Source organism: Tursiops truncatus, chromosome 5, assembly GCF_011762595.2.
Source record: "Tursiops truncatus isolate mTurTru1 chromosome 5, mTurTru1.mat.Y, whole genome shotgun sequence".
Lineage (NCBI taxonomy): Eukaryota > Metazoa > Chordata > Mammalia > Artiodactyla > Delphinidae > Tursiops > Tursiops truncatus.
Genome location: NC_047038.1, coordinates 120,610,956 through 120,623,583, shown reverse-complemented (window position 1 = coordinate 120,623,583; position 12,628 = coordinate 120,610,956). Strand labels below are relative to the sequence as shown.

The following is a 12,628-nucleotide window of genomic DNA, read 5'->3' as shown; positions in this document are numbered from 1 at the left end:
AGAGGCATGTGAAAAGCTACCCAATAATTACTAATTATTAGAGAAATGCAAATCAAAACTGCAATGAGGTATCACCTCACACTGCTTAGAATGGGCATCATCAGAAAATCTACAAACAACAAATGCTGGAGAGAGTGGGGAGAAAAGGGAACCCTCTTGCACTGTTGGTGGGAATGTAAATTGATACAGCCACTATTTCATTTATTTCTGCTCTGATCTTTATGGTTTCTTTGCTTCTGCTGACTTTGGGTTTTCTTTGTTCTTCTTTCTCTAGTTGCTTTAGGTGTAGGGTTAGATTGTTTATTTTAGACTTTTCTTGTTTCTTGAGGTGAGATTGAATTGCTGTAAACTTCCCTCTTAGAACTGCTTTTGCCATGTCCCATAGGTTTTGGGTCAACCTGTTTTCATTGTCATTTGTTTCTATGTATTTTTTTTTTCACTTGGTCAAGATTTTTTTCAAGGCCTGAAAACACTGACTAATCGAAAATGGCCCTACTGCAATTTCTTATAATATATAAATACTTAATATAAAACTTTAAAAAATGTAGACACTATTAACTAACTCCTAAACCACACACAATAGGCTTTTCAAAAGCAGTAGTTATTTAACAAAATGTAAGGTGACAATATCAAAGAATTTTCACACTTAATGAGGACACAATCAGTCACAAGCTACTCAAACAAACACAAATCTTTTTTACACTTTCCATGTTTGTTTTTAACTTTGTTTCATAGAACCACTGATAATTTAGGCTTTTTTCAAGTATAGGATTTCTAACATTCAATTACATTTTCTAAGTATTTCTATAAAGAAGAAATGAAAAAGACACATACTACATTGTTTGCCATAAATTCATACACCAAAAAGTCAAAACAATCCAAGTGAATTTATTCCTGCTTCTCCCTTCTCCAACATTAGCTTTAGATGTTCTTCTAAATATTATATAAACAGTTTTGTTAAAATCAGTTCTCTCGTTTATGCAGATTAGGGGAAAATGGTTTTATAATAAGTTATCTTTAAAATTATCTTCTAAATAGCACTCTTTAGCCTTAAATTACATTGTGCACACACAACTACAACAGTTTGCATTTGCTCAGGAACATATAATCACATTAAAAACAAATAACCTTGTATTTCATAGTTTAGCTGGCTCTTAAAATAGTTTCCCTGGGAGGGAAACAAGTATTTTGTGTTGTTTAAGAAACTGGTATATGTAAATGAAATGCTAGATGTTCGTTTAAACTTGGAGAAAACCTACAGATGAACTTTTGGGTGTTTTTTCTAAAATGCAAGAGATATGTGCTTAATCACTGTTCATATAATGAAGGAATGGGATGGCAGATACAGACACAGATGAAACTCTACATTTTGTAAATGTAGAGTTGGATATTCTAAATGGAAGAACTGACACTGACAGTTTTTTACAGGAAACAAAGGTTAAGAAAAATGTTGAAGAATATCTACTCTTAAAAAGAGAGAAGTGTTATACAACACATAAATGAGAGCTAGAGATTCAAAAAACACTTATTTTACTGTTTTAAAAGAAAAACAAAAAAGTAATAGGGAGAGAGTCTAGACCAATTAGAACTGAGGCAGCTGTAACAAAGATGGAACACAGTACAATGATTTGAGCCCTTAAAGGAAATGACTAACTAAAATGAAATTTTACAAGTCTTCATGTCTATAATAATATATAAATGCACAAAATATCAAAAATATGAAGTCTGGATTTTTCCCCTTAGGTGTGTAATAAACTGTCAAACCTCTGCTTAATATAGTTACTTTTATAAGCCTTCTGATTAGCAGAGCATGCTATACAGGTACATGCATGCTAGAATTTTACCATGGGAATTATAGTTCTCATCTCAAACTAGTGACTTGCCTGTTACCCACATTTATATATATTTCATTTCCATTATAAAACACTTAAGACCTTTCTAGTGGTACATTTTTATTAACATATTACATAAAAAAGAATCTTGATTTTTAAAATGAACCTTTTTAGTACTGTAACATGATGGGTTTAATTGAACAGTTGGAACATAATATGGTAACTACATTGTACTGTTTAATTCACATTAATTCACAGTTTAATGTAGGAAAATGTTTGATTTTTAAAGTATAACCAAGATGAGACTGTAGAGTTATAAGCAGTAAAATATTAGAAAACAGTGAATGAATAAATATGATGCTTTTCCATCAGTGGCCATTCATTATTTTGCTTTTAGGAACCTGGAAGAAATTGTCTTCTTTGAGTTTCAAATGTTCTGGTAAATCTAGTCGTTTCTTAGCTTCCTCAATATCACCTTGAATTGCTGAAATAAGTGACTCTAAAGAATCAAAAGTTCTTTTCTGGTCTGAGGTAGCCGACGATGGCCACGTAGAGTATTCCCGTAGAAGTCCTGTTTGAAAGTATGCATGATATGAGTTTCCATGGACTCTTTTGTATTCTTGTAGTTTGGGTTCCATCCTATGCTCACCACCATCTTATGGATGTCTCCACTTCCAACACTGGCCCAACCATAATATATGCCAGTGGATACGTCAGCTGGAAGATTATCTACTACTTGTTCAGGAAAGTTAGCTGTAGGGATGCCCAGCTACTTGGAGCCGCGACCGAAGCCCCGCACCACCTGGCTGCGGCGGAAGTACGGCAGGTGCCTCATGACGCCGTCAGCTAGGGGTGCAGGCTGTGGTCCAGTCTGCGCATCCCGCGGAGCCGCTGTTGAGGCGGTGCCTGGACCCCCTGGACCAGCCGGGGGACACGGGTGGGAGTTCCGCAGGCCAGCCGGGTGGCTGGGCGAGTGCACGGGCATACAACGGGCCTAGCGGCACAGACGACACACCATGGCGAGACCCTCACGCCTGACCGAACAGAAGGTGCCGGGTGACTCAGATGCTGCGTCTGGGCTCCTGAACGCCGGCGACCGAGTAAGTGTGTGTTTCTATGTATTTTTAAATTTCTTCTTTGATTTCTTCAGTGATCTCTTGGTTATTTAGTAGTGCACTGTTTAGCCTCCATGTATTTGTGGTTTTTACCGTTTTTTTCCCCTGTAACTGATTTCCAATCTCATAGCATTGTGGTCAGAAAAGATGTTTCATACGATTTCAATTTTCTTAAATTTCCCAAGGTTTGATTTGTGACCCAAGATGTGATCTATCCTGGAGAATGTTCCATGTGCAGTTGAGAAGAAAGTGTATTCTGCCACTTTCAGGTGGAATATTCTATAAATATCAATTAAATCTCTCTGGTCTATTGTGTCATTTAAACCTTGTGTTTCCTCATTTATTTTCTGTTTGGATGATCTGTCTACTGATGTAAGGGGGGTGTTAAAGTCCCCTACTATTATTGTGTTACTGTTGATTTCCCCTTTCATGGCTGTTAGGATTTGCCTTATGTATTGAGGTGCTCCTATGTTGGGTACATAAACATTTATAATTGTTATATCTTCTTCTTGGATTGATCCCTTGATCATTATGTAGTGTCCTTCCTTATCTCTGGTAACAGTCTTTAAAGTCTATTTTATCTGATATGAGAATTGTTACTCCAGCTTTCTTTTGATTTCCATTTGCATGTAATATCTTTTTCCAGCCCTTCAGTTTCAGTCTGCATGTGTCCCTAGATCTGAAGTGGGTCTCTTGTAGACAGCATATAAAGGGGTCTTGTTTTTGTATCCATTCAGCCAGTCTTTGTCTTCTGGATGGGGCATTTAATCCATTTATACTCAAGGTTATTACCAATATATATGTTCCTATTACCATTTTCTTAATTGTTTTGGGTTTGTTTTTGTGGGTCTTTTTTCTTCTCTTGTGTTTCCTGCCTAGAGAAGTTCCTTTAGCATTTGTTGTAAAGCTGGTTTGGTGGTGCTGAATTCTCTTAGCTTTTGCTTGTTTGAAAAGCTTTTGATATCTCCATGGAATCTGAATGAGATCCTTGCTGGGTAGAGTAATCTTGGTTGTAGGTTTTTCTCTTTCATCACTTTAAGTATATCTGCCACTCCCTTCTGGCCTACAGAGTTTCTGCTGAAAAATCAGCTGATAACCTCATGGGGATTCCTTTGTATGTTATTTGCAGCTTTTCCCTTGCTGCTTTTTATACTTTTTCTTTGAATTTAATTTTTGTTAGTTTGATTAATATGTGTCTTGGTGTGTTTCTCCTAGGATTTATCCTGTATGGGACTCTCTGTGCTTCCTGGACTTGATTGACTATTTCCTTTCCCATGTTAGGGAAGTTTTCGACTATAATCTCTTCAAATATTTTATTCTTTTTCTCTTCTTCTTCTGGGGCCCCTATAATTCAAAAGTTGGTGCATTTAGTGTTGTCCCAGAGGTCTCTGAGACTGTCCTTAATTCTTTTCATTCTTTTTTCTTTATTCTGCTCTGCAGTAGTTATTTCCACCATTTTGTCTTCCAGGTCACTTATTCGTTCTTCTGCCTCAGTTCTTCTGTTATTGATTCCTTCTAGTGTATTTTTCATTTCAGTTATTGTGTTGTTCATCTCCGCTTGTTTGTTCTTTAGTTCTTCTAGATCTTTGTTAAACATTTCTTGTATTTTCTCAATCTGTGCCTCCATTCTATTTTCGAGATTCTGGATCACCTTTACTATCATTACTCTGAATTCTTTTTCAGGTAGATTGCCTATTTCTTCTTCATTTATTTGGTCTTGTAGGTTTTTACCTTGCTCCTTCATCTGTGACATAGTTTTTTGTCATCTCATTTTTTTTTTTTATGAGTAAAATTGTGTTCCTGTCTCACTGGTTGTTTGGCCTGAGGCCTCCAGCACTGGAGTTTGTAGGCTGTTGGGTAGAGCTGGGTCTTGGTGCTGAGATGAGGACCTCCGGGAGACCTCACTCCGATGAATATTTCCAGGAGTCTGAGGTTCTCTGTTAGTCCAGTGGTTCGGACTCGGAGCTCCCACCACAGGAGCTTCAGCCGACCCCCGGCTCGTGAACCAAGATCCCGCAAGCTGCACAGGGTGGCAAAAAAAATAAAAAAGAGGAGAACGATAACAAAGTAAAAAATAAAATTAGACTAGGAAACAAACAGATATGTTAGAAAGAAAAAATATATATATATAGATGAAACAACAACCAGAAGGTAAAACAGAACCACAATAGTATAAAAGAGGAGAAAAAAAAAAGGTGGAAAGGCCTTGGCTGTGGAGGGTGGGACCTAAGCAGGGGTGGGGTTTGGGTGGTGGGTGGGGCCTCTGCTTAGGACCCACAGGGCTGGAAAAGGCCCTGGGGGTGTGGGGTGTGGGGCCTCGGCTCAATGGAACAGAAGGGGCCCAGCCGTGTCTCCCACCTCTGGTCTCAGAGGATGGGGGAACCCCACCAGGGAGCTCAGCAGTTTTCCTGGGCCTCGAGTGGGTGAGGCAAATATCCTCCACTCCTCTCCCACTCCTCCAGTCCTGGAGGGCCCCTCCTGCCTGCCTCTCGTACTCCCTCCCTCCCCCCCCCCACCCCCCCTGCCCCGGCCTCCCGCCCCAACCTCCCTCCTATGCCCCCAGGACCCACGCAGCCTGGAGGGGGCTTTGGAGGGTGGGGGACTGGCCTGGGAGCTCAGTAGGTTTCCCGGGCTCTAGTGGGTGGTGCCAATGCCCTCTGCTCCTTCCCCTGCTCCTCTGGTTCTGGAGGGACCCTCCTGCCTGCCTCTCCTGTTCTCCCCCAGCCTCACTCCCATGCCCCCAAGACCAGTGCGGCCCGGAGCAGGCCTCTGAGGGCGTAGGACCCTGCCCAAGAGCCCGCAGACATCCCCGGCCGATTGGGCAGGGGACACACTGGGCACACACCCCACGATCTGAGCCCCGAGCATCCCTCCAGGCATGGGAACCCCTCACCCCTCTCAGCCACACCCCTCAGGGGTGCCAGTCCTGTTCCACCTCCACTTCTCCTCCCCAACTCAGTCCCCACACATCCTACCGGTTTGCTTTGGGGTTCCTCCCGTCTCCTTGGGCGTTGAGGTCCCCCCATCGGCATCCTGCAGGAGCCCTAGTCGTGGGGAGATGCAAACTCCGAGTCTTCCCACACTGCCATCTTGACTCCACCACCTAGGATTTACTCTTTTAACATCTTTCATATATAATGTACAGTGGTTTTAATTATATTCATCACGTGTGCATTATATCCCTAGTACTTATTTATCTTATAACTGGAAGTTTGTACCTTTTGACTACCTTCATCTAACTCACCCCCCCAACCCCTACCTCTAGTAACTACAAATCTGATTTTTTTACTGTTCACTCCATGACGTTTAATCACCTTGTAGCTGCCCATGAGCTGGTATGATTGGAAAGGGAGGATTCCCACAGCATCTGTTTTCTAATTGTGAATGGCTACATGAGAATCATCATAGTATTCCACTTCAAATGTCAGCTTCTTAGCTTCATCCCTCATCTCCTGTGGTACTACACAACCCCTTTCAATAGCTGTAACACAGTTCTCTGTTAGGAAGAATAACAAGCATTATACATTGTATAGTGGCAGGTACCCTAGATGTGTGCAGTATTCGAATTCCATTGTTCTAAATGCATTTGTAGTACCTTGGCTCATTAACACATGTTCTTACTTATTCATTTATTTAAACAGCTTTTTTTTACTGAGCCAATCCCATATTTCAGGCATTGCATTTGATGCTGTGGTAATGATGATGAATGTGATATTCAAAGAGTTCACAGTCTAATAGTGCAAACAAATAATTAATCAGACAATTACAATATAGTGTTTGACATATTATAATGGGGGGAGTAGAGGGTGCAATAGGAACAGAGAGGAAGTATATGTAACCTAGATTTCTGGGAGCTTGAGGGCCCTGCTATAATGTGACTTGGACAATGGCTGGGAGTTAAGGAACATGGAGTTTGGTGGGGATGGGGTTTGGGCATGGATGGGTTTCAGAACAAGGAACTACATGTGTGAAGGCTCAGAGACAAGGGAGCCTGGTATCATTTGAGGGGCAGGAACTGGGAGAAGACTGAAAGAAGCTCAGTGTAATTGAGGCACTGTGCGTGAGGAGTGAAATGAAAGATGTGAGAGTAACATGGAAGATTCATGTAGAGAAAGGAGTGGTAAGAATACAAAATTTACTCAGCTGGTAATTGGCTGTGTGATCCTGGTAAGTCACTACACTGCGCTTACCTGGGTCTTGATTTTCTTCCCCATAAAATGAAGGTGACAGCCAAATGACTTCAGAAATTACATCTGCCCATACCCTATCAAAGCTAAGTTCAGTAAGTCCCTTTGCAGAAAGGTTTCTGCAAATGGCTTCTGTTAGTGGGGTTGGGAAGGGTTAATAATATTCTATCCCAGGAGTATAAAACCCAGAAGCTTGGTCTGCATTTTATTTTTCTCATGAAAGTTCATCTCAGTTTCTTTGCACTCCGTTTTGTTCTATTACTACATACACTGTTAATATTACAAAGAATAATGTTATTTATTTTAACCTTTGGTACCAAAGTCTAATGTTGCTAAATCATAGATAACTATCAAGCCAATCCCAATAAAGTAAATTTAAAGAGAAGTAACATTTCCTCATATTCCAATTCAGTAATGTAAATTGCTTGAGGACTTTCTGAATAAGTTGGAAAAAACTGCCTGTTTCTAGGGTCAAATTCTGAAATTAGGTTTCAAGGTAGGGAAGATGACTGTATTAAATTAATATCTGGGACTTATTTATAGTCATTACCTGTTAGTCATAGTAAATGTGAAGAACAGAAGTGGCAACTTTTCTGATCTTTTTTATGTGCTTGTAAACTCTGCAAAAGTGGCCATTTAGCAATAAATGCATGTTCTCCTTCAAGTTAGCATCAATGCCTACCTCATCTCCTCAGGAAATTAGATTCACCTTTTGCATTTTCACCCACGATTTGGTGACCATGGTCTTTAAATATTTTGAGAACACTAAATTTAAAATGCTTGAAAAGCTATGTGTTATTTAATTTTCAGTTTAGATTTTCTCGCATACACCATTGTAGGAAACATTGCGTGAACCTCATGCTTCGATGGAGAAGAATCTTAGTTCTAAATTCTCAGCATGCTTTTCTTTTCCTATGAATGCGAAGCTTCAATCCACAGTCAATAATGTGGGAACTGTCTATTGTTTTTCTCGGCTAGTGATGGATGGATTTTGGTACTCTCTTACTGCTGGTGACAAAATAGGATACATTTATTTAAATACTGCTGGGAGATAGGAGTGAAATATTTAGCTGGAGATATAAAGGAGAGCTACTTAAGGGTCAGTTTCAGAGTTCTATAAAAAGTATTTGGGCCACATTGTTTCAGAACCCAGAACCATAGTCTCATAAGCTCTGAACTCAATATACATAGAAGCATGGGTGGACTCATAGAGCTAGAAAGTGGCTTCAAGGTCAAACACTCCAACACCTGTATTTTTGAGATGCTTTGTAGCTTGACTGATTTCAGTCAAGCTACAAAGTGCACTTTAATAATTTCAACCAAAATTATTGTTGATTTATGTCAATCACTACTAGGTGGGACTGCATAGCAATATCATATAGTAAGGCCCAGGAAATGCATGATAATATCGTAGGAAAACCCAGTTCTCTTTAGATGTAAAAATTCTTGCACTCTTACTTGTTGACATAGAAAATATTTTGCAATCAAGACCTTTAAACTCACTCAGTACTCTACACAAACACAATCTGGCCCTTGCAGATGGAATTGTTTGCTGCTTACCATATGCAAGTTTTGTTCTCTCTTTTATGGGTTCTTACACACAGTTCCAATTTCTACAGTGTCTTTTACCCTGTTGTTCATGTTGTAGTTCTGTAAGCTCCCAAGGCTCAGCTTAGGGCTGACCTGCTCCCCGAGGGCTTCCCGTCTTCCAGTCAGAAATGAGGTCTCTATGCCTTGAATCTGTAGTCTTCTGGATTTCATTCAACTCTGCTTTTCCAGTGTATCTAGCACAATGTTGTTATTAAATGTTTAATGAATGTATGCTGAAGAGAAATATTTCTGAAATACCAAACAGTAAACTGTTGATTGAAAATAAACCCATAAAAGCAGCACAAATTGCACCTTGTAAATAAATAATTTTCTGGAGGAAGTTAGGTCATTTCAAAATTGTGTTATAGTCAGTTGCTAATTAAGTTGTACTATAATTTAATTTAATTCCCAATTAAATTTAATTTATTGGTCATATATATCAGTATTCAAACAAATCACAATGAAAATTTTATTATAACATAATTTTGCAGTATTTTTTTCTTTCATTGGTCTTTCCTCTTATTTTCACATTTGATCTTCATACCTGTTTCTCAAGAAAAGAGGTATCATTATCCCCATTTTATAGATGAGGACAGTGATGACATGGGCAAAGGTAGCCGTCTGGGTTCACACAGTGACTGCTTAAAGGGCTCTTCAAAACTGACTTAAAGCTCTTTTATTGCCATTCTCTAAAAGGTTTCCCACAGCCACCCTCTTTTATACTTGATCTGAGACCTCTCACTTCTCATAAAATCTTGGGTGTAAGAGTCATATGCATAAGATATGTCACATTACACAAACACACATACACACAAATACCAATTTCCATCTTGGAGCAATTCAGATGCCTTATTGATTTCTTTCAAAGGGCAACTCATGGTGGGAACTTCCCTGGTGGCGCAATGGTTAAGAATCCGCTTGCCAATGCAAGAGACACAGGTTCAAGCCCTGGTCTGGGAAGATCGCACATGCCGTGGAGCAACTAAGCCCGTGTACCACAACTATTGAGCCTGCGCTCTAGAGCCCACGAGCCACAGCTACTGAGCCTGCATGCCACAACTACTGAGCCCGTGCACCTCGAGCCCGTGCTTCACAACAAGAGAAGCCACCACAATGAGAAGCCCGCACACCACAACGAAGAGTAGCCCCCGCTCGCCGCAACTAGAGAAAGCCCGCATGCAGCAACGAAGACCCAATGCGGCCAAAAATAAATAAATAAATAAAGGCAACTTATGGGTTATAAGTAGATCTATGTTAATTTTTTTTACAAGTAGTCAGTTACCAGTTTAGGAATAGAGTCTGGTTTTAAACTCTGTAGAAGGAGAGGTCAATAATAACAAGACTTGGGAAAAAAGAATCAAAACTAAACAAAGAATCAAATGAACTGTTTATGTAGAAAATTGGCAAAAGCATTCATGGGGGATAGTAAACCATTTACTTTTTGACTCCTTTCCTAATCATCAAAAGCAAGGTAATTTAATTCATAGCAGAATCCAGTTACTGCTCAGTAGTGCTAAGATTACCAATATGGTAGCTGAGCCCTACATGGGCTATAGTGGACTGGACTGTTGGAGTGGATCCAGTACTGCCATGGTCGCAGACCATCAGCCCGCAGTTATCCTTTGTGCTCAGGGCACCAGTGATTTCCTGTAACAGCTTACCCTCCAGCTGGTATGATTTGAGTTACCATACACCAAGCCTCTCTGAGGCTCTAGATATATCTCCTTCACAAACCTAACATTTCAACCTCAGAAATAAAATTCTGTACTTTAATAGTGTTTTGAGAGTAACGTAGTAGAGTAGTTGCAGAAGTTGCTGGTGGCATCCTGCCTAGATCCCATTTACTATTTGATTACAGTGAGTGAGGCAGAAGCAGGCATTATTTTCCCTATTTTTCTGACTTTGAGGGGACTGATGTTCGGAGAGGTTAAATATTTTTTACTGATTGTATTTACTATGTTTTTGTTTTTTTAAAATATATTTTAGAATACTTTGATATCTTGGGACCTTGTGGACCCAGCGAGGGACTGCCTCTCCCGGGGTTAGCTAATTTCCAGAGATAGCAAACAGCTTGCTTCAGTACATCTTTGATATGCAAGCCAACCAATCTCAGTCCATATCCCCCATCCACCTCCTTTTGTTGGTGCCAACATTCTGGGACACTATCCTCCTGCCCTAAATCACCCCAGGGCCAGTTACCAGATAACTGGGACCACCCCTATGGCCCAGAACCCACTGAAGCTCACTTAGCCTGCCTACCCCACCTTGCCTGTTCCTTTTCCTGAAATCCACAATAAAGGCCCTGGCCCATGCTTTTCCTTAGCTCTTTCTGCCTCCTGACTGACCCTGGGCTTCCCCATATGGCCCTGCATGGCGTGGCATGCTCCCTTCTTTTGGGGGAACTGTGAGCAATAAACTCTTCTTTCAAGGCAGTTGTCACTGTGTCTGTCATCGTACCATATCTGACTAAATCAAATCCTGGGTACATTTTAAGACACTGATGGACATCTAGAAAGTGGAAGTGCTGAACCTAGAACCCAGGTCTTTATATTCCTAGCAGGGTTGTGTTTCTACAACATTATGTTCTTTATAAATTTATGTAAAATTGCATTTAAGGCTATTTTGAAATGTTAGGATATGGTAAAAAAAAAAAAGGGGGTTGACTTCTTTTTATAAAAGACAGCTAGTACACTTTATCAGAGCCTTCGCCTCAAATATTTTATGTTGCCTAATGGGACAATTTTTACTAAAATATTTGAATATTATATAATTGTTATGCAAGAATTTGAGTAACTTAGAAACTTGTCAGCATGGAATTGAACGATAGGAAAAACCCATCACAGATTTTTCCATCCAAAACAAGAATCTTATTAAGGGTGATCTTCTTCAGTGTGTTGCATATAGTGAGAGAGGATGGAGACATGGCAGATACGTGAAGAATGTTAGAAAATGTGAATAAATTCCTTCAATGAAGCAAAGTGTTAGCGCTGAGAAGAAATATCGGTGTCAATTATACTTAGTCATTCCAAGCACCAGCCTCATCACTTTTGAAATGGTTTAATTTTTAAATTGGGTTTTTATTCAAATTGGAAATTCAGACATCTAGAGTTTCTGGAAAAAGAAACTTTCATGATGGGAGGTTGGTCAATGGTAAAGTTTTCTCTAGTATTTGACATTGAAGTACTTATACAGTTTTATTTACATTTAATCAACTCATGGAAAACCGCACGAATGAAGAAATAAAAGAGCACCCAGATATCTTAAAACAGGAAGAAATCCTTCACTTATCTTTTGCAATATATGTACCTTCCTCCTCAACTTTTGTCTGAAGCTACTGTTATCATTATTGTTTCTGCTACAATGAAACGTTAATTTTGTGCCTAACGTGTGTCAGCTTGTTTGCCAAGTGCTTTACCTGCATTTTCTCCTTTAGTTCTCACTACACTAGGTAAGAAAAGAACTACTATATTTACCCTATTTTTCAGATGATGGGACTGGCAATTAAGGAGTTTAAAAAACTTGCTAAAAAATGGTTATGAAGAACCTAGGGGCAGGACAGGAATAAAGACGCAGACGTAGAGAATGGACTTGAGGATACGGGGAGGGGGAAGGGTAAGCTGGGACGAAGTGAGAGAGTGGCATGGACATATATACACTACCAAATGTAAAATAGATAGCTAGTGGGAAGCAGCCTCATAGCACAGGGAGATCAGCTCAGTGCTTTTTGACCAGCTAGAAGGGTGGGATCGGGAGAGTGGGAGGGAGGGAGACGCAAGAGGGAAGAGATAGGGGGATATATGTATATGTATAACTGATTCACTTTGTTATAATGCAGAAAGTAAGACACCATTGTAAAGCAATTACACTCCAATAAAAACGTTAAAAAAATAAATTCCTAGAGCAG

At 39.9% G+C, this 12,628-nt stretch overlaps 1 long non-coding RNA gene and 1 pseudogene across 1 annotated transcript in view; one reads left to right on the top strand and one right to left on the bottom strand.

Moving 5' to 3' along the window:
* The window catches only part of LOC109548541 (uncharacterized), a 66,724-nt gene extending 54,298 nt beyond the window's left edge, over positions 1 to 12,426 (top strand). The window contains exon 3 of the long non-coding RNA XR_012332171.1: positions 9,593 to 12,426. This is a non-coding gene — a long non-coding RNA (uncharacterized lncRNA). The remainder of the gene's footprint in view (positions 1 to 9,592) is intronic.
* LOC109548581 (riboflavin kinase pseudogene) lies at positions 2,116 to 2,667 on the bottom strand (annotated as a pseudogene).
* Positions 12,427 to 12,628: the final 202 nt, after the last annotated feature.